Below are 22,578 nucleotides of genomic sequence, written 5' to 3'. Positions count from 1 at the left end.
CTCCTCAGAGAACCATTTTGCTTTTTTACATTTCTTTTTCTTGGGGATGGTCTTGATCCCTGTCTCTTGTACAGTGTCACAAACCTCCATCCATAGTTCTTCAGGCACTCTGTCTATCAGATCTAGTCCCTTAAATCTATTTCTCACTTCCACTGTATAATCATATGGGATTTGATTTAGGTCATACCTGAATGGTCCAGTGGTTTTCCCCACTTTCTTCAAGTCTGAATTTGGCAATAAGGAGTTCATGATCTGAGCCACAGTCAGCTCCCGGTCTTGTTTTTGCCGACTGTATAGAGCTTCTCCATCTTTGGCTGCAAAGAATATAATCAATCTGATTTTGGTGTTGACCATCTGGTGATGTCCATGTGTAGAGTCTTCTCTTGTGTTGTTGGAAGAGGGTGTTTGCTATGACCAGTGCGTTCTCTTGGCAAAACTCTATTAGCCTTTGCCCTGTTTCATTCTGTATTCCAAGGCCAAATTTGCCTGTTACTCCAGGTGTTTTTTGACTTCCTACTTTTGCATTCCAGTCCCCTACAATGATGTTTAGCCATTTTAGTGCAACTATTAAAAAAACATCAATACATCTTACAGAGTACAAGAAAAGAGTAGCTATATAACCTGTTTGAGAACTTTTTCTTATTCTCTCAACAAGCACACTGTCGGTTGAGCATTTAGCTAGATTCAAATTAAGAGTTTTCTAAATCTAGGAGAAGAATGAAAATAAGTGTTTTCAGCAAGTGTTATACTGTATCTCTCTGAATAAGCTGACATCCTGCGTGCTACAATGTGTCCGTGATTTCCAGGTAAACAAATCTATGAGGAGAAACTTAACAAAGTGGAGAAGGCAAATATATAGATGATTTTTCTTAACATTTTTGAATGAAAGAGACATACTAAGTTTTTCACTAGCATATTAAATGAAAAATAATATTATTCTAAAATGAAGCTCTTTAAAAAAAGCATAAATTATCTGACTAGAAGAAAAGGGCAAGAACATAAAATTCACTGGGTGTTTATAATAGTTAACAAAGTAGCTAAAATATGTAAGGATACAATTTAATACTAGCCTTGAATCATACTTTAAAAATATATTCTCTCTCGACTCTGATTTAACATAATCTTGTAAAATAATTTCAGCTATACAATTTCAACTTGCAATCTAACAAAAGGTAGCATAAAATCCAATTTTGAGCTGATGCAAATACAGAGTTACTAAATTCAGCCTGATAATTTTTGAAAGAGTGGTTTCTCCAAATATCTTAAATAAAAAGAATGACTTTGCATGAGATTACTGGTCACTGTAAATTTTTAAACTGCCTGGCCAAAACCACATCTAAATGTTCTACCAAAGTCAGCTCTAAAATTCATTATATAACATAAGTCATTCCAAATGTCTCTATATTTGTCTTGCAAATTTAAGCACAATTGGAAGGTAGGTGAAGGCTCTGGTAAATGAACGACAATAGAACTGTATGAAATACAGATCTCTGTGTATTTTCAGCTGTCCAGTGTTTGCATAAAGGTTACTGTGCATGGTGTGAAAAGGATGTTACACAAGCTTTTCATCTTCTGGACTTCTGTTATAAGCTGCAAGAATCTGTTGTACTCATAGACTCTGAGACATATATCCTTGCCATTCTGTGGGAACATGTGGTTATTTGGACCCAAGTTTATGACTCCAGACCTGGAGATTATATTTGTATTTATAATCTCTGCTCTCTTAGGTAAAAACCTTGAAGTAGACACTTCAGATCTTTTCTGTGCTTGAAAGTGTGACTTTTCCAGTTTAATTCATTTACTAATCATCACTGCATGCTGGCTTTCCATCATGTGGTGATTCTGAAATCTCAGAGCTTGGCAAATTTTGACAAACAAGGCCAGGTGCCTTAGAGAAGCAATGAACCAACTGACTTCATGCTTTGGAGGAATAACTGAGTTCTAACTATGTGCCACTCTACAAGGTAAAGAAACAGAGGCGCTGAAAGATTAAGAAACAGTTTACACGCCACACAACCAGGAGGTGGTAAAATTCAGTACTTTTTCAATTTTGTGCCCAAACTACTCCATATAAAGATGTGTACGTTAATCATCTAGAACAATACTCTCTTGTATAAATACAGATTATAAAAAGCAGGCACACAGGCTGGACAAGCACTGGTTTGACAGGTGCAGGACATTCCTGAAGAGGAAAATAGTGCAGTGGCCAGTCACAGTGGATGGTGACTGCAGCCATGAAATTAAAAGACATATGCTCCTTGGAAGAAAAGCTATCACCAACCTGGACAGCATAATAAAAACCAGAGACATCAGTTTGCCAACAAATGTCCATATAGCCAAAGCTATGGTTTTTCCAGTAGTCAGTATGGATATGAGAGTCGGACCACAAAGAAGGCTGATGCTGAAGAATTGCTGCTTTTGAACTGTGGCGCTGGAGAAGACTCTTGAAAGTTCCTTGGACAGCAAGAAGATTAAACAAGTCAATCCCAAAGGAAATCAATCCTGAATATTCATTGGAAGGACTGATGCTGACATTGAAGCTCTAATACTTTGGCCACCTGATGAGAAGACCCAGCTGATTGGAAAAGATCCTGACGCTGGGAAAGATTGAGGGCAGGAGGAGAAGAGGACAATAGAGGATGAGATGGTTGGATGGCATTATCGACTCAATGAACATGAGTTTGAGCAAACTCTGGGAGATGGTGAAGGACAGGGTAACCTGGCAAGCTGCAGTCCACGGCGTTGGCTGAGAGACTGCACAATAAGAGCCTGACTCTGGCGGTCTGCTTCCTGTGTGTGGAAACTTCCCAGCCAGCATCAGGAGTTATTTACGAGTCAGGAAAGAGCAAGTCTGCATTTAGTTTAACATTCTAAAGTTCATTGGTGAAACACAGCTTATTTTCCTCCAAGAAAATCTGAAGCTATTGCATATGTGAAAAGAAATGACTTGGGTATAGAAATTTATTCTAAAAGAATGATGGCATTGGTCAATTTACTAGCCTGTGCCTGCCAATTGCTTTGAACAAAAGCTATTTGATTCATTTCACAATATTTGAAAGCATATTTATTCTACTTTTCTAAGCCTTAGAGTAAATCAAACTTCTTTCTAAACTTTATTTAGCTACCAACATCCACCATATTTCAGCCATTCTAACGAGACTTTCATAGGTTTTTTTTTAGCATTGCACAGGTTGCCACTGCCATCCATCCAAGTTAGATAAGATTAACAGAGGTCTAGAGGGTTGGACAGTAACTGTTTGGGGGAGTAGAAGGCTGTCCATTTCCCTTGCTTTAAAAAGTTCACTTTGAGAAGCAGAAATCTTAAAAAAAAATTCTTTATGAATCTAAAGCTAAATAAAATAATGTATGTACATTATATTTACCTTCCAAGTCATTTCTCCTACCCTTTCTAATATGTAGAGTTGTTTTGTGGTCTTATTATAGTGAATACTAAGCCCTGAAAAATCTGCTGTTATCATATGAGAGCTGACTTAGAGATGAACGTCAATTTAAATTGGTTTCTCTGGCATTTATTAGTAATTCAATTTTGCTCTCTATAATTAATTATGGGATTATAAATAATTCAAATTAGAGGGGAAATATAGTCTTCAGACATATCCAAATCATTGAAACTACTTTTAAATATGTCAACCTGTCTTAAGAGTCAAAAATGCCATTGTCTTATTACGTGAATATAAATCAAGAAAATATTTTAAAAACACTATTTTCTTCATGTATATTTCCCCTGTGGTCTCAGTTTTCCTTCATAAAATCTTTCTTTTCACCTTTCTCATTTTTTTTTTGACATTTATCCTAAGTGTTCACAAGACAATCTCTATTACAGAGATTATAGAGACTTTACGGGGGCTACCATCTATATATTAGTCAATCAATCAAATTTTAATTTTAATTTGCAAAGGACGAAATTATATGTAGATCATCGTGATTTGATGCATTCAATGTGTAAAAAAGATGTTGACTTTAATTTTCTTTGAATATTAGTAAGATCTTTGGTCTACAAATATTAGATCTTGAACAAAGTCGAGGAAGTATGTGACGAGGGATTAAAAGACATAAATCAAAGGCATCAGATAAACTCTGACAATCTTATACACTACTTTTCACATTTTGTTGTGGAAGTAGAAAGCATTTTTGTTCTGTTCTTATTCTGAGCTCCCTAAGTATTTTAAGGCCTAATCTCTGCAGTCTGTGGTTTTGATGCTGCGTTTCATGATGTGCTGGAGGTTTCATTCACGTCTTTAACATCCACTGTTGAGGGTTAGGACTTGTGGCAGGTGGAGTTCTTAACTGCTCCCTCCGTTTGCCCCAAGATGCTCCATTTTAATCTCTTTTCTTATTACACTTTCAACTAGGATTTCATTTGAAGAAGGCACACCCAGCGCAAAGGATATTTGTATCTGATTTTAATTTCAAGTAGAGGATAATTAAATGTATTTGTTCTCACAATTTCAACATCCTTAAATACTTCCATGTACTATTTAACATTTTTTTTTCATCATTAAAACCCACTCAATATGAAAAGGCTACCTACTGTGTGATTCCCATGATATGGCATTCTGGAAAAGGCAAAACTATGGAAGCAGTGAAAAGATGGGTGGTTGCCAGGAGTTAGGGTTGAAAGAAGGATGAACTGGCAGAGCACAGATGATTTTTAGGGCAGTGAAAATATTCTGTGATGGTGGATACATGTCACCATACATTTATCCACACTCACTGGATGTAAAAATTAAGAGTGGATACTGAGGTAGACTGTGAACTTGGGTTGACAGTGATATGTCAGTGTACATTCATCAAATATCCCATTCTTGATGGTGGGGAGGTTGTGTGCATTTAGCAGGGCAAAGGTAATAGGAACACCTGAACTTTCTCTTCAATTTTGCTGTGAACTTAAAACTACTCTAAATTATTTTTTTATTAACAATAAACTTAGCTTACTTGTAGTATTATGTTAAATCTGTGTGTTAGTTGCTCAGTCATGGTCGACTCTTTGCGACCCCACGGACTGTAGCCCGCCAGGCTTCTCTGTCGATGGGATTCCCCAGGCAAGAATACTGGAGTGGATAGCCATTCCCTTCTCCAGGGGATCTTCCTGACCCGGGGATCGAACCTGCATCTCCTGTGTCTCCTGCATTGCAGGCTGATTCTTTACCATCTGAGCCACCAGGGAGACCTATGTTAAGTAGACATCTTCACAATTCACTTCCTAGAATTTCTTATATTTCCAAAAGGGTGCAAAGAAAATGATCTCTCAGGATAGAATCTACTGGAGAAGATGTTGTGAAGAGCGTGGAAATGACAACAGAGGGTTTAGAATATCACATGAATATTGATAGTTGATAAAGCAGTGACAGGGCATGGGAGGACTGACTCCAATTTTGAAAGGAGTTTTACTGTGGGTAAAATGCTATCAAACAGCACTGCATGCTACAGAGAAACTGCTTGTGGAAGGAAGAGGCAGTCGACGCGGCACACCTCACTGACACCTTATTTTAAGAAACTGACAGAGCAGCCCCAACCTTCAGCAATCACCAGTCTCCTCAGTCAGTGGCTGTCCATGCGGAAGCAAGACCCTCCACCAGCAAAGAATCACTGACGGCTCAGATGATGGTTAGAGTGTTTTTAGCAATAAAGTGATTTTAATTAAAGTATGTACATTAAAAAAATATAATGCTATCCCACACTAACTATCTATCAGACTACAGTATAGAATCAGCACCACTTTTACATGCACTTAGTCGATCAGTCATGTCTGACTCTTTTCGATCTCATAGATTGAAGCCCACCAGGCTCCTCTGTCCCAGGAACTCTCCAGGTAGGAATACTGGAGTGGGTAGCCTTTCCTTTCTCCAGGGGATCTTCCCAAGCCAGGGATTGAACCCAGGTCTCCCACATTGCAGGAGATTCTTTACCAGCTGAGCCACAAGGGAAGCCCAAGAATACTGGAGTGGGTAGCGTTTCCCTTCTCCAGCGGATCTTCCCAACCCAGGAATTGAATCTGAACGCATTGCAGACAGATTCTTTACCAACTGAGCTATCAGTGAAGCCCACATTACTAGGAAACCAAAAAAAAAAAACAAAAAAAAAACCAAAAAACAAAACAAAACAAAAAAAAACAAACCCAAAACAAACAAACAAAAAACCCTGTAACTTGCTTTATTACAGTATTTGCATCATCGTGGTGGGTCTGGAACCGAACCCCTCAATGTCTCTGCAGTCTGCCTATACTCACAACAAGAGGCTGCAGTAAAAGACTATGGCAAGAGCTGAAACGTGATTGTTCAAAACAGCACATCATACGTGCTTTTACACTCACTAAAATAATAAGGCTGGCACATTGAGGATAAAACATGGATGCAATTTTGTGCATCTTAGTTTAATAAGAGTTTGGGATTGAATGGTACCTTTTAACTTACTTTGCCTATTCTTTCTTGAAACTTCTTTGAATCTTCCTATCAATCCCAATTTCTACACATATTCTGTTTCTTTCCTTCTTAAATTAATTTTTAATTGGGGCATAATTGTTTCACAGTGTTATTTTAGTTTTGCTGTGTAAAAATATGAATCAGCTATAAACACACATCCCCCCATTCTTGAACCACCTTCCCACCCTCCATCCCACCCCTCTAGGTGGTCACAGAGCACCAGGCTGAGCTCCCGGCTACACAGCAACTTCCCGCCAGCCATTTATTCTAGACACGGTAATGTATATATGTCAAAGCTACTCTCTCAATTTCCCCACCCGCTCCTGTGTCTACAGGTCCGTTCACTGTATCTGCAACTCTATTCCTGCCCTGGAGATAGGTTCATCAGTACCGTGTTTCTAGATTCCATATATATGCATTAATATGTGATATTTGTTTTTATTCATTTCTTCCTGATCTGAGAGGCCTGACAACTGTCCCTCTATCTTTGTCAGCCATATTACACATTACACCAGGCTTCCCTGGTTGTTCGGACGGTAAAGCATCTGCCTCCAACGTGGGAGACCCGGGTTCAATCCCTGGGTTGGGAAGATCCCCTGGAGAAGGAAATGGCAACCCACTCCAATACTCTTGCCTGGAAAGTCCCATGGATGGAGGAACCTGGTAAGCTATAGTCCACATGGTCGCAAAGAGTTGGACACACCTGAGCGACTTCATTTTCACTTTCAGTTTCTATCCAAGGTGCACAAGGGTCCCTCAGTGCCCAAGACCCCAGTCTCAGGCTGCATGCAGTTACCTTGTTTATCTTTCTCAAAGACCTGTTGTTGCACCTTGACTTCCTCCCTACTACATCTTCTCCACTTTCAGCTCTCTGACCCACTGCTCTAGCTCCCCTTCCTCTCCAGAGGAAGTCTGCCTCATGGTTCAGGTCTTGGACTCCAGGATTAGACCGCCCCTGTTTGTCCCATTACATTACTTATTAACTGTTTGGGCAAGGTAATCAACCTCTCAAAGCTTTGGTTTCCTTGCTTACAAACTTGGTGTAAAGATGGTAACTGCTTTACAGGATTGTTGGAAGGATTACATGAAGAAAAACACAGACTAAGTACTTAAACTGGTGCTTGGGATTTGGGAAGCCCTTAGTAAATACCCAGAGCTGCCCAGCTTGGGAGCCAGCTGGGGGAGGAGGGTGGTAGAGTCCTGTGGCTGCTGTAACCTGGTGCCATTAACTGGGTGGCCCAACCCGACAGAAATCTCTGCCTTTGTTCTCTTCTCTCTGTATGTCTGTATTTGTGTCTCCTCTTCTCACAAGGACACCAGTCACGTTGCACCAGGATCCACTCTAACTACCTCATCTTAGCCTGATTACATCTGCAAAGACCCCAGATCCAAACAAAATGACAGTCACAAGTATTGGACTTAGGACTTAAACACATCTCTTTAGACACACGATTTAACCCCTAAACAGTAGGGAAGAGACCCTTGCCCTGGATAGTAGCCACCCTCTCCCCTCTCTCTCCCCTTCCTAACTTCCTCTCTCCAGTCCTTCCTCTTTTTCCTCAATTTTCTCCCTTAGAACACTTGTCAGATCCCCTGACCTCATTTCCCCCATTCTGGTTTTCTATTATCAGATATAATATTTCAGGTGTGGTCCACTGATGCTTGCTATAGAGTCCTGTAATTTGGACACTTGAGGTGACATTAGGAGTACTTTGCTTTGTTGTGTATTTCTGTAGCCGCATCATACAGATGCCTCATGTTGAGTGTGGAATAAATTACAACAAGCTGCTTTTTAAAAATCCCTTCCTGACTCAGTGGTAAAGAAACTGCCTGCCAATGCAGGAGATGCGGGTTCAATCCTTGGGTCAGGAAGACTCACTGGAGAAGGAAATGGTAATCCACTCCAGTATTCTTGCTTGTAGAATTCCATGGACAGAGGAATCTGGCAGGCTACAGTCCCAAAGAGTTGGACATGACTTAGCCAACAACAACCAACAACATTACTAACAGTTTGTAACCATCGCTGTTGCTGCTTCAGCCTATTTTTCTTTTTCTGAATGCTTTCTTGAGAGAGTTAATACTGTTGAACATGGTCTGATAGCTCCTAGAATTGGAATGGATTGGCAGTCACAGGAAATACTATGTGTAGTCTGAGTGGCTTCCAGACGTTACAATCTGGACCAAGAAAACCAATGGCAGGGCAGACCTGCTGTGGTACATAATCCATCACTAGAAAAAAATCAGAGCTGCCATTTGCACGTTATCACATTCCCTCTGGAATTCCTACCCCACAGTGTCCTTGAGAGACCCGGGAAAGTCATCAGCATCTTCTTAGAAGACAAAGAAGGGGTCTGAACCTTTCAACAGACGCAGGAGGGAGCTTGGGAGGTGGTCTCCAGCCCTGGGCCTGGCCCTTCAGACAGTGGCCATGCTGGTCTCAAGGATGGATTTCTCTCAGTATTGACTCAGAATTATAAGCAGAACTGAGACACAGTCAGCCCAAAACCAACACATTCCTTTGGAACTGGGAAGGCTGCTCCCTGCAAGAAAGATTGGCTAGTTCATATTATGGTTTTCCTTTCCCTCGGTATATTCCTCAACTTATTTTTTTCCAGTCTTCATTTTTGTTTCAATATTTGCAATTTGCCTTGACATGCATATTTAAAATGTAACAAGGATTCAGTGTGATTATTGTAATGCTTCCTATACCAGAAATATATACTAGGGATAGTCCGCAATGGGGATAATTTGTAGGTGACTAATTGGGACCCGAAAGGATCATTCTTAACAGTTTCCTCTGGAGTGTTTTCTTTCTCTCAAAGGGCTTATAAGTTCTCTTTGATTTGCAAAAAATGCACACTCTAAAGTCCCACCCCAGTGTCTTGGACTTACTCTATTCCCATCAGTGAATCCCTCTCTCATATTTGTGTACTACTCTGTGAAGAGAGGGCTCTCAATAAATGTATGTTGAATAAATCCACCTCAGTTGTATTTATTTGGCCTGTTGTTGTCATTTAGTCACTAAGTGATGTCTGACTCTTTTGAGACCCCATGGACTGCAGCCCACCGGGCCCATTGCTTGTCCTTTATTAGTCTCACGAGTTTCTGAAATTCAGAAGCCTAAAAAAATAGCAGCAAATACTGCATAAAATACGAATCTTCATAAAACTCTGTGTGGAGCTGATACTATTATTCTCATTTTATGGACATGAAAACAGAGGTGAGACAAGTTAAGCAGACAAGTTGCCAAAGTCATTCAGCTAAGAAGCAGCAGAGGTGGCCTCGTCTTTTACTGTCACTGGTACTAGCAGAGGGATTAGTAGATACTCACTGAATAATGTGTTAAATGAATTAATGAAATAAACGACTCTCAAAAAATCTATTTTATAATAACAATTTCATCCAGGTCCTTAGGAAATAGGATAATTTCCACGCAATGCAGTAAGCTGGCCAAAATACGTCCAAATAATAATAAGAGAAAATAATAGTGCTTATCATCTCCAGGCATTGTCTTAGCTATGAAGCCTTGCTGCTAATAGGGCTGTGGCTGTCTGGATCGTGAGGAGTTTAACAGACTGCAAATAACAGATTGAGGCCAGATTAAGAATGGCCTGCAATGAAGGCTAATGGTGTCTGCCATAAAATAGAGCTATAACAACTGGAAATCCCATAAGGCCCATAACATCCCTCTTTAATTCATTAGTTATTATGAAAATAAGAAAAGGGATAAAGCCTTCATTATCCAATCATTTCTCTACCTGTCAATTAAAATTTTAAAAGGATGGGAAGAGGATCAGGTCCGTGAAACTATAATTTTGAAGTATCAAGAAGATGTCGTCTTACATCTAACTTTCAGCAGGAGGCACAAACATTAATGCTAACCCCCCACCCTGTGTTTCTGAGGACCACATGTCTGGATACATAAATGGATATTTCTGAGTCTTCAAAATTACTTTCCTCAGCAGTATAATCACCGAACTGAAGGATATCTGATCATAGGTAAGAACAGGCAGCCAATCCTCTCTGGTCAAGAGGGCCATACACAGAAGACCCAACATGTCCTCTGCACAGGCTTGAAGCTCCCCCATCAGCAAGCAGTGCTCAGGCAGGAGTGTGAGTTGGCCCTGAGTACCTTTACAGGACATACTCTTCAGTCATCTGCAAGGCTATTTTATCAGTCAACCTTGACTTTACACCAATACAAAACAGAGAAAAAAAGCTTTGCAGCATCTTTTCACTTACATTACCACAGTAGAAGGTAGACCTTAGCTTTCTATTGCTGCCATAGCAAATTATCACAAACTGAGTGGTTTAAAACAACACAGAGTTATCTTACAGCTCTGTAGACTGGGCTTCCCTGGTGGCTGAGACAGTAAAGAGTCCACATGCAATGAGGGAGATGTGGGTTTGATCCCTGGGTTTTGGGAAGATCCCCTGGAGGAGGGCATGGCAACCTACTTCAATATTCTCACCTGCAGAATCCCCATGAACAGAGGAGCCTGGTGGGCTACAGTCCACCGGGTCACAGAGAGTCCAACATGACTGAGTGACTAAGCCCAGCACAACACAGCTCTGTAGACTGAAATTCCCACGTGAGTCTGACTGCGCTAAGATCAGGGTATTGTCAGGGTCAAGTTGTTTTTCTGGAGCTTCTATGACAGAATCCATATTCTTTTCTTTTCCAGATTTTAGAAAATGCCTACATTTTTTGGCTCATGGACACCCTCTTTCTTCTTCAAAAATAGCAATATACCATCTCTCTGGTACTTTTTCCATCATTAGATGTCAGATTTTTTTGTGATCATAGCTGGGACTCATCTGATTAGACTGGGCCCACCCTAACAATCCAGGATAATTTCCCATCTCCAGGTTCTCGTCCTTAGCCACATTCTGAGAGTCCCTTCTGCCAGGTAAGGGGACATTACACAGGGTCTGAGGATTAGGATGTGAGCATCTTTGGGAACCGTTATCCTCCCTACCACACTAGCCTATAGTCAAAGTGCATCATTTTCAGTGCTGACAAAGACAGGTGGGCAAATACTATCACCCAAGCTCATTTCCTCAGCTTTTCCAAACACTCTGTATTTCCATCTCAATCATTTACTTCCCTGCATAAGAGAGTGAAAAAGCTGGCTTAAAACTCAGCATTCAAAAAACTAAGATCACGGCATCCAGTCCCATCCCTTCATGGCAAATAGATGGGGAAACAGTGAAAGCACCGACAGATTTTATTTTCCTGGGCTCCTAAGGCACTGCAGACAGTGACTTCAGCTATGAAATTAAAGGACTCTTGCTTCTTGGAAAGAAAGCTATGGCAAACCTAGACAGTGTATTAAAAAGCAGAGACATAACTTTGTCAACAAAGATCCGTATAGTCAAAGCTGTGGTTTTTCCAGAGGTCATGTAAGGAGTTGGATCATGAAGAAGCCTGAGCACCAAAGGATTGATGTTTTTGAATTGTGGTGCTGGAGAAGACTCTTGAGAGTCCCTTGGACTGCAAGGAGATCAAACAAGTCAATCCTAAAGGAAATCATTTCTAAAGGAAATCAATTCATTGGAAGGACTGATGCTGAAGCTGAAGCTCCAATACGTTGACTACCTGATGCAAAGAGCTGACTCATTGGAAAAGACCCTGATGCTGGGAAAGACTGAAGGCAAAAAGAGAAGAGGACAGTAGAGGAGGGATGGTTAGACAGATTCACTGTTTCCATTGTTTCCCCATCTATTTGCCATGAAGTGATGGGACCAGATGCCATGATCTTGTTTTTTGAATGTTGAGTCTTACTCCAGCTTTTTCACTGATGAAAATGTGATGATCAATTTTATCTTTCAGTGGGACACAGAGTAAAGAAAGAAACAGGCTTAACCATGTGTGGATTCCCTACAAACCACACTGACAACCTGCCTCACTGTTGCTTCGTCAGCACTTTGCTTTCAACTGAGTGACGCATCTTTTAATTTGAGCCTTTTCTCATGATTGATTTTTAGGAAGAATGCAATTTTTTTTCCTGGCAAATGTAATAATAGCTCTCCCTCTTTTTAAAGCATGTTGGAAAGAGGGATGCTGATGGAAAATGAACTGTGCTTTCTTATAAATCTCTCTTGGATCTTAGCTCTGTTTTTTCTCAAGATCACTAAATAACGCATTCTGTTGAAGTCCATTTAGCATTCTGCAGGTAGTTGTATCTATTTCGGGAACCCATGGCACACTCTGAGAATTTGACAGGCTCACACCTGATTAATCCCTCTCCCTTTCCTGTCATCAATATTATTTAGGGGCACTGGTCAAACCATATTGACACTCTGCTGACATCTTCTCTGGTGCCCAATTACCTTTCTGTCAGGATACAATCCAAAAGGTGACAGGAGAATTCTATGCTGTGCCAAGCAAGTTGGCACCAAAATGTCCCTGAGACAGAATATAATTTATCATTTTTATGCTTCTTCTGAAAACTAAGAGAGACATCTCCCTGTCCTCGATGCCAAGGGGTCTTTTAACTCACAGGCTATGCTGTACCTTGACTATCTGGCACCTGCTGGATGAGCCTGGCTGATACTTTGTTTCACATCCCGAGGTGGATTCCTGATGAAACAGCAGAAGCCCTTCCCTTGGGCTCTTAGCCCTGACCCACATATTGGAAAGCAGTTCCTCTTCTGAATGAGTTTAGCTGCTAGATGTTTTGAGGGAAAATCCTGTTCAGATGCATCTTTACAGTACAGAAAATCTGGCCAGTGAACTTCAGTAAAGTATAAGGAGTTCTACCCAGGGCTGTAGAACCTTTCTGCAGTCCATTCTGGCAATGCTGTGATACTGAAATGCACGCTGTGGGGCTAAAAGGGATTAAAATAAAGTTTTCTTTCTTCTTTTTTAAATTTTAAGATGGCCTTCATTAGATCAAAATGGCATCTGCATTTATGTATCTAAAGGGGAAATGTGTCAGTAGCTACCCATTTTATATGTACATACTCATTTGAGTATTAACTACTGTCTTGGCCTTTTTAGCAACTGGAAGAACATTACTCATAAGTGACATCATGACAGAACTCTGAGTGTGTGATGGGAGTGTGCTTACAGGACGTAGTCAAAACAATGACAAAATAAATGTTTTTTAGAGTATTTACCAGTGAAATACAGATGTGCATTCTCACTTAGGAGTGTCCTCTCATTTAAACATCAAATCTATCATATAATGTAGGCATTATCACCATTTCAATTCTTTTCTAAGGAGATGATCACAGAGCGCTTTTGCAACTTGTTCAAGGTCACTAAGCTAGCCACAGAAAGAAGACTCAAAACCAGATTACATTTAGAAAACAATTTGAACTTATTTATGATAAAATTGTACTCTCGTGGCTCAGATGGTTAAGAATCTGCCTGCAGTGTAGGAGGATTCAAGTTCAATACCTGAGTGGGGAAGATCCCCTAGAGAAGGGAATGGCTACTCACTCCAGTATTCTTGCCTGGAAAATCCCATGGATAGAGGAGCCTGGCGGGCTCCAGTCCATGGGGTCACAAAGAGTCAGACACAATAATACCTATGTTGTATGATAGATTTGATGTTTAAATGAGAGGATACTCCTAAGTGAGAGTGCACATGTGTATTTCACTGGTAGGTTAGGTGTAGTTGCTCAGTCCTGTCTGACTCTTGCGATCCCATGGACTGTAGCCCATGAAGCTCCTCTGTCCATGGAATTCTCCAGGCAAGACTACTGGAGTGGGTTGCCATTTCCTTCTCCATTTCACTGGTAAATACTCTCTAAACATTTATTTTGTCATTGCTTTCACTACTTTCATGATAAAATTACTCTTAAAGTAAAATCAAAGTGAGATTTCTTAAAAACCAAATAAAGAACAGCATAGAGGTGAGTAAAAGTAGATAATAAAATTGAAATCATACACTCAAGTTCATGGCAGCATTATTGACAATTGCTAAGAAGCAGCAGCAAACCATGTGTCTACTGATGAAAGACGAAATGTGGTATACACATACAATAAAATAGTATTCGGACTTAAAGAGAAAGGAGGCTCTGATACATGCAACAACACAGTAGTCATGCATGGATGTGAGAGTTGGACCATAAAGAAAGCTGAGCGCCAAAGAATTGATGCTTTTGAACTGTGGTGTTGGAGAAGACTCTTGAGAATCCCTTGGACCACGAGGAGATCAAACAAGTCAATGCTAAAAGAAATCAGTTTTGAATATTCATTGGAAGGACTGGTGCTGAAGCTGAAGCTCCAGTACTTGGGCTACCTGATGCAAAGAGCCAACTCACTGGAAAAGGCCCTATTGCTGGGAAAGACTGAAGGCAGGAGGAGAAGAGGATGACAGAGGATGAGATGGTTGGATGGCATCGCAGACTCAATGGACATGAGTTTGAGCCAGCTGCGGGAGATGGTGAAGGACGGGGAAGCCTGGCGTGCTGCAGTCCATGAGGTCACAAAGAGTTGGACACGACTGAATGACTGAACAACAATGGCATGAAAGAACCTTGAGGCCATTATGCTAAGTGAAATAAGACTGCATGATTCCATTTACATGAGGTACCAGAACAGCAGAATTCATAGAGGCAGAAAGAAGAATGGTGATTACTAGCAGCCGGGGGCAGGGAGAAATGGGGAGTTATTTTATAAGGGATAGAGAGTTTCAATTTTGCAAGATGAAAAGACCTCTGGAGATGGATTGTGGCACTGGTTGCACAACAAAGTGAATGTACTTAATACCACTGAACTATACTTAAAAATTTGGTAAGATAGTTAATTTTTATATATATATATTTTATCGCAGTTTTAAAAATTGGAAGAAATGAAATCATAGTGTATACAGTACAAATGTTTAAATTTCTACAGACTTTATATCTTGCTGGTTAACATCTAAGCATGAGTCTGGAGTTTGCATGCCCTGGGTCTGAATCTCTGCTATCCCTCTTGTTAACTGTGTGACCTTGCGGAAGTAATTTAAGCTCTCTGGGGTTTAATTGCCTCATTTGCAAAATGAGGAAAAACAGCACCTTCCTCATTGGGTCAATGTGATGTTTAAATGGCATGATACATTTAAACACTTTGGAACAGTGTCTGGTGCATAATTAGCACTCAATAAATGTTCACTATTGTTATTGTTGAACAACGTGAGGGATGAGATGTGCATAGAAATATTTCACTTTGAGTAACACTGAACATGTTTCAAAGAAAAATGTTATTGAGAAAATTAGAAGAAATGATCAACGATGAGAAAATGTAGAATAAATACTTTTCAAAGTATTCCAAATATTTTGCTGTTAGTGATTTGATAATCAGCTGAGCTGATCATTTGTGAAGGTTCTGGCTTTGAAAAAATGAAGAGATTCTGCTGCCTATAAACATTGTCATGGGTTATTTCTGGCCCAGGAAAAAGCTCGGCAGACACATCAGTTCCTTTCAGGGCCCATGGAGTAGGGCATGGCCAGTTAGTATATGACTGACCTTTCTACCATGGAATTCTCCAGGCAAGACTACTGGAGTGGGTAGCTATTTTCTTCTCCAGGGGAATCTTCCCTACCCAGGGATTGAACCCAGGTCTCCTGCATCACAGGCAGATTCTTTACCGTCTGAGCCACCAGGGAAGCCCAGTGAGGTGAGAACTGATTACTAATCGTACCACAAAGACTGTGCTCCCATGTCTGTGCTCATCTTGGCCAGAAAACCCTTGTCCAGAAATTCTACAAGTACAGTGTGAGACGGGCGCTGAGGCAGCGAAAGGCCTGCCTTCCCTGCAGCTCCATTTTGGAATCACTAGTGTCCGATATGATGATTTAGCTCATTGAGTCAGGCTGTCCGAGGCCAGGAATTACCCAGTGGTGGGCACTTAGCTGAGACCAGGCTCACTTAATTAGGATTCTGGCACTGTAGGTGGGAATATTTACTATTGCTGTGAATAGTAAATCATAAATGTTAAATTACATCCAATCTCAGAAATAACTGTGCAAAACTTCTCAAGGCATAGATAATCAGGCAATTATTGAGATGGTTATAGTTCTTGCAGCCCATTGCCACTTTGCTGTGAGACAGAAGTATGCTCAGAGCTACAATCCAATTTATCTCAGCTCCATTTTTGTGTGTTTTACTCTAGTAAATAAGAATAAATGCTTAATCTAAGCTTTAGAGTCCTTTAAAAAAGAACATATAATATGTGGTCTATTGTTTAAGCTTTAAATTTAAAACTTACATATAACTAGTGATAACATTAAATTCATATATCATTAAAAGAGATAAAAACAACATGCGTAGTCTTCCTAGACCATGATATTGTAGAAAAACACTGGACTGGACGTTTGGAAATCTGGGTCTTATTCTTCTCTCTACTTATTTCCAATGTAATTGGAAGTAAACTTTTCCTGGGCCCCAATTTATGCATCTGTGCTTTAAGAAATTCTTAATGATTCCATCAGTCCTACTCTTGGATATATACCCATACCAGACTCAAATTAAAAAAAAGATACATGCAGCCCAGTGTCCATAGCAGCACTATTACAATAGCCAAGACGTGGTGGCAATCTATATGTCCACAGACAGATGAATGGATAAAGAAGGTATAGTACAAACACACAATGGAATATTACTTAGCCATAAAAAAGAATGAAACAATGCCATTTACAGCAGTACAGATAGACCTGGAGATCATCATACTAAGCAAAGTATAGCCAGAAAGAGAAAGGCAAATACCATATAACATTTATATGTGGAACCTAAATGTGAGACAAATCAAACTCTCTATGAAACAAAAACAGACTATAGACCTGGAGAACAGACTTATGGTTGCCAAGGGAAGGAGAGATAAAGGTATGTATATATATAGGCACATACATATGTAAATACATATATATATACACAGACGTATATGTATATATGTATAACTGAGTCATTTTGTGTAACTGAATCATTTTGCTGTCCAGAAGACATGAACACGACATTGTAAATCAACTATACTTCCATACAATTTTTAAAAAAGAAAGTTTTTAATGATTTTAGCTAGAGTTCCATTCATCATTTAGGTAATAAAAATAGCATACCCTACAGCAATTTTAAATGTTCATTCATGATAGCACTTTGCCAGACCTTGACATGAATTGGGAAGTACCATCTATATTGTGTGGATATGAAAAATTAGAGAACTGAAACGCCCTGACTTAGATCTCACACAGAGGAAATAGCAAAGGAGAACTTTGTACCTACTTTGGTCTCTCAGTTCAGTTCAGTTCAGTCGCTCAGTCGTGTCTGACTCTTTGTGACCCCATGAATCGCAGCACTCCAGGCCTCCCTGTCCATCACCAACTCCCGGAGTTTACTCAAACCCATGTCCATCAAGTCGGTGATGCCATCCAACCATCTCATCCTCTGTCGTCCCCTTCTCCTCCTGCCCTCAATCTTTCCTAGCATCAGGGTATTTTCAAATGAGTCAGCTCTCTGCATCAGGTGGCCAAAGTACTGGAGTTTCAGCTTCAGCATCAGTCCTTCCAATGAACACTCAGGACTGATCTCCTTTAGGATGGACTGGTTGGACTCCTTGCAGTCCAAGGGACTCTCAAGAGTCTTCTCTAACACTACAGTTCAAAAGCATCAATTCTTCAGTGCTCAGTTTTCTTTATAGTCCAACTCTCACATCCATACATGACCACTGGAAAAATCATAGCCTTGATTAGACGGACCTTTGTTAGCAAAGTAATATCTCTGCTTTTTAATATGCTGTCTATGTTGGTCACAACTTTCCTTCCCAGGAGTACGCATCTTTTAATTTCATGGCTGCAGTCATCATCTGCTGTGATTCTGGAGCCCAAAGAAATAAAGTCTGACACTGTTTCCACTGTTTCTCCATCTATTTCCCAAGAAGTGATGGGACTGGATGCCATGATCTTAGTTTTCTGAATGTTGAACTTTAAGCCAACTCTTTCACTCTCCTCTTTCACTTTCATCAAGAGGCTTTTTAGTTCCTCTTCACTTTCTGCCATAAGGGTGGTGTCATCTGCATATCTGAGGTTATTGATATTTCTCCCAACAATCTTGATTCCAGCTTGTGCTTCCTCCAGCTCAGCGTTTCTCATGATGTACTCTGCATATAAGTTAAATAAGCAGGGTGACAATATACAGCCTTGACATACTCCTTTTCCTGTTTGGAACCAGTCTGTTGTTCCATGTCCAGTTCTAACTGTTGCTTCCTGACCTGCATACAGGTTTCTCAGGAGGCAGGTCAGAGGGTCTGGTGTTCTCATCTCTTTCAGAATTTTCCACAGTTTATTGTGATCCACACAGTCAAAAGCTTTGGCATAGTCAATAAAGCAGAAATAGATGTTTTAGTTTAATGAAATGATTTTTCTGATTGAGGTAAGATTACTGGTAGAAGCAACTTTCTTAGCTGGATATGGACCCTGAAAACATGAGATTTAGTAGAACCTCTGCCTTTGTTATTTGTTGTTGTTCAGTCACCAAGTCATGTCTGATTCTTCTTGACCCCGTGGACTGCAGCACACCAGGCTCCCGTCCTTCACTGTTTCCTGGAGCTTGTTCAAACCCATTTCTACCGAGTCGGTGATGCCATCCAACCATCTCATCCTCTGTCGTCCCCTTCTCTTCCCGCCTTCAATCTTTCCCAGCATCAGGGTCTTTTCCAGTGAGTCAGCTCTTTGCATCAGGTGGCCAAAGTATTTGAGTTTCTGTTTTTATGTCACTACAGATGTTGTTTCACATGTGTGGATTTCACGTGGGTGTGTGCACCAGACTTTCCTTTTCCTGAGTCTTCAGCTGTCCTCTGTGGTAGGATGAAAAGAGCTGGATACCAGTGACCATGGAGCTACAGTCTGTGTAGCCTGGACAGTGAGCCAGCCAGAAATGCTCCCTGGTTCTGCCCATCGTGGAGGGGGAGGCTGCAGGAGTCTACTTCCTACCCAGGTTCTGGCTTCCTCCCTCTTCCGGTAGGACCCCTGGACAATGCAGTAAACCCCTGGCCCTGCGCTCAGCCTTCCTGGTGCCCTAAGAATCTGATGGCTCCACCGACAAAGCTGTTTTCATTCTTGCCCTGTGAGGGGGGAGAAGCCAGGCGTTCTGTGAAACCCTGTGCGCAGCACAAGAGCCTGGTCCAGCATCTCTCTGAGAGCTGATGGAGTTAGTGGACCTAGACTTTCTCTTCTCTTGGTGATCTCTGGTTTGTAAGTTTCTCTGACAAAGCCTGTTCTGTGTCACTGCCTCATGGTATTGTGGAATTCGACGTGTGCCCTGTGGCATGGCAGGTCGAGAAAGCACAGGGGCCCCTTTGCCTGGTGCCTTTTCATTTCTTAAGATTCATTTGGAACTGGTAAGAATTGCAGTGAAAATTACATAATTAAGAATTGCAATCAGCTATGTATTCACATTGTACAATTCACAGAATATTATTTTCCTAGTCCACATTCTATTTAACTCTCACAGTAGTCCACCAGTTAAGATTCAGTTTTACTATACAGACCACAAACCTAAATTTAAGGCTGGCTAAACGCCTCCCCTCAAAGTGGCAGATCTGGACCTAATGTAAAGTTTTCTGCTTCCAGGAACTTTGGTACACATCTCTAGAAACAGATCTGTTCATTCTGAAATACTGAGAGTATCAACAGCATAGGTATTTTCCAGGTGCTGGTGAATTCAAAGCCCAAGAAGACATCACCAAAAGCTTCCTTTCTTGTGCCGAATAGGAAAGATCATTTCAATAGTTATTTATTGTAAACATACTCATTTTACTTTCCAGTTTGCTCAAGATACAGTGCTCCTACTATGAGACAGTAGACCATCTCAAAGGAGCAAAAGGGTGAGGATGTCTTAGCTGCTACTCAACCCAAAGGAAACAAGACATCAGCCATGTCCAAGTCCCTGAGCAACTGTGAAAAGTTACGATCTAATCAAGAGCTTGCCGAGGCATGTGTCTGAGTGAGGCTGAACAGGTCTGTCTACAGCATCTTCTCATGGATGATCTGAATTCAGGTTTCTTCTTGGAATTCAGGTACTATCCTCCCTGGCGGCTCAGACGGTAAAGCGTCTGCCTACAATGCGGGAGACCTGGGTTCAATCCTTGGGTTGGGAAGAATATCCCAGAGAAGGAAATGGCAACCTACTCAAGTATTCTTGCCTGGAAAATCCCATGGATAGAGGAACCTGGTGGGCTACTGTCCATAAAGTCACAAAGAGTCGGACATGACTGAGCAACTTCACTTTCACTTTCATGTTCTTGTAAGTGCATTGCTCTGAAGCCTGAATGTCTTACCAGTGATCCCACGAATGGTGCCCCTCTGGGTTTAGACACGGGGTTACGCTGGTGTTATAATATGTTATGTCATGTCAAACTTAATATTTTCAAAGCCGAACCCATCATCTACCCATGAACTGCTATTCCTTTGCCTGGTAAGGAATTTAACCATTTCTAGGTGCCCAGTGGGGAGCCTACCCAGACCCGTCTCTTTCTTCTTACATAGTCATAACTATCAAGTCCTGGAGGGACCACTTCCTGAATATCTCACATATATTCCACCATTTCCACTGTGTGGTCCTCAATGCCTTTCAAGAACCCTCGTGACTTCCTTTTGCTGGATCTCTCCCCCTCTCCCCACCCTCTCCATCAAGGCAACCTCCACAGGGCTCACTGCAGTAAATCCACCTCCCACCACCCACGGAAAGGAACGGCAGCTCTAGTGTTTGCTGCCCACTGCTCAGCCTCAATGAGCTTTCTCCTCTCTTCTCCACATCACAGCCCAGATCTAAGGCCCTGATGGCTCCCCAAGCTGGCTGTCCTCACTCCTGCCTCTCCTCCAAGTCAATCTTGCAAGGAAGAGTGTGCCCCGCACACCTTCAAGCATCCCTGACTCATAAGGACTGTCCTAGCTCCTCTCCACTCTCCCTCAGTTGGACTTCAATTTCCTTGCACTGGTTTTGTTGGACCCTGTGATATCTTCATCAGAGCACTGGTTGTATTATGTTGTCTATCTCTCTGTGTGTGTGTGTGTTTTCCCAACTAGTTTTTGAGTCCTTGAGGACAAACACCATGCTCTATTTGCTATTGTATCCCGAGCCCTTGCGACGACATCTGACAAAAACAAATTTCACTTGGATTCACGCACGAGATCTCCTTTTTCTTTTTGAATATCTCAACTCCCCTCCATACAGCAGGACAAAAGCACTGAACAGTGTAGGTTGCTTGAACAATGAACCATCTGGGAATAGCACTCTCCCTTCTGGTCTGGGAGGCTGCACCAAAGTCTGCTCCCCGAAGGCTCTGAGAGTCAAAGCTGAGCAGATGAATGAATCTGCGTGAACCCGCAGAACCTACTTGCAGACATGCAAATAGTAAGAAGTGACAAGAACATAGGTCAGAGAAGGGGTTCCTGTTACTGCCAGTCTCTGTTTTATTCCCAGAACCTAGAAGACTCCCTGAAGAAGGAAATGGCAACCCACTCCAGTATTCTTGCCTGGAGAATCCTGTGGACAGAGGAGCCTGGTGGGCTGCCGTCCGTGGGGTCACACAGAGTGGGACATGACTGAAGTGACTTAGCAGCAGCAGCAGCAGAAGACTCCCTGGCACAAAAGAGCTCCATCAATATCAATGTGAGTGAAGGACTGACTGAGTCGACAGACTGCCTGACCGAAAAGTCACCTTTGAAGACTGGGTCTCTCTGATTTCATTCTCCTGACTTCTAGTCTTTCTATAGTGTATCAATGTGTGTATATGTTGTGCATGTGCTTGTAGACACATCTTTCAAACAAAATTAAAAAGTGAATATATCATTATTTCCTCTTGACCATAAACCACAGTTAAAGAGTAATGATAGCTATTTATACACATGCACAGAAATTCTAAGCCACTGAAATGTATGGCCTCTGTAATAATATCATTTATTTAAAAAAAAAAGGCTTTTGGAAAATAGGTAGGCATCCAACCTGACAAGCACACAACTTTACAGGAAGAACTAGTTTTCAGTTAACTGGTAGGATGAACTTATCTTGTAAACCGTCCTCTATGTAGTTAGTATCAATTAAAACCGGGGCAACTGTAGGCAACTGTAATCAGTCACATGAAGAATTTCGGGGCCCTGCTCTCTGCTGCCACCCAGAGGCGGGGATGGAGCATAGCCATCTCTTCCCGTG

General features: G+C 41.2%; 1 protein-coding gene across 1 annotated transcript in view; it reads right to left on the bottom strand.

Moving 5' to 3' along the window:
* Positions 1 to 22,578, bottom strand: part of CNTNAP2 (contactin associated protein 2) — a 2,213,955-nt gene that overhangs the window by 458,452 nt on the left and 1,732,925 nt on the right. The gene's annotated exons all lie outside the window — the stretch shown is intronic.

The sequence above is a fragment of the Dama dama genome, chromosome 18, assembly GCF_033118175.1.
Source record: "Dama dama isolate Ldn47 chromosome 18, ASM3311817v1, whole genome shotgun sequence".
In the NCBI taxonomy this organism is placed as follows: Eukaryota; Metazoa; Chordata; class Mammalia; order Artiodactyla; family Cervidae; genus Dama; species Dama dama.
Note: the sequence above shows the minus strand (reverse complement) of the source record. Positions and strands in the feature narration are given on the sequence as shown.